We start from the raw sequence: 626 nt of genomic DNA, 5'->3' as shown, positions 1-626 counted from the left end.
TGTAATGAATAAAACCCTACAGCACGTGCTTGACATGGCTTACACGACTCCTAAAAAAGGGGTGTCGTTTCTCATCATATCAAATCCGTCACAGACGACGTTACAGTTGTAACATGAGCAAGCTCATATTCTGGTCTGCGTGACAACGCATCAGCCAAAGCATTCTGCTTTCCCGGCTTATACTTCACCTCAAAGTTATATTTCGCAAAGAAGGGTAGCCATCTAGCCATCCTCTGCGAGAGGTGCGACTGAGTCGCAGTGCGTAGTGACGCATGATCTGTATAGATTACAAACGGCTTGAAGCCAAGCAGGTGGACCCTGAACTTGAGATGTGCACACTTCATCGCAAGTAGTTACTTGTCATGAACTGGGTAGTTCTTCTCTGCAGCTTTGGGCTGTCGAGATCCGAACGCGATCACCCGATCTCGCCCCTCGGCGTCTGATTGCAGCAGTGCACAGCCGATGAAGTCCGAAGCGTCACAGACGACGCTGAAAGGACGATCAGGATCTGACAGCGCCAGTATTGGTGCATGCAGGGGGCTGTCTTTGACTCCGTCAAAAGCCTATGATGCTCTGAGTTTCAACACCATTCTGCATCCTTTTTAAGGAGGTTATATAATGGCCGA

The sequence above is a fragment of the Plasmopara halstedii genome, assembly GCF_900000015.1.
Source record: "Plasmopara halstedii genome assembly, contig: Scaffold_470, whole genome shotgun sequence".
NCBI classification, from domain to species: domain Eukaryota; phylum Oomycota; class Peronosporomycetes; order Peronosporales; family Peronosporaceae; genus Plasmopara; species Plasmopara halstedii.
The sequence above is the reverse complement of the archived record's forward strand: the minus strand, read 5'-3'. Positions refer to the sequence as shown.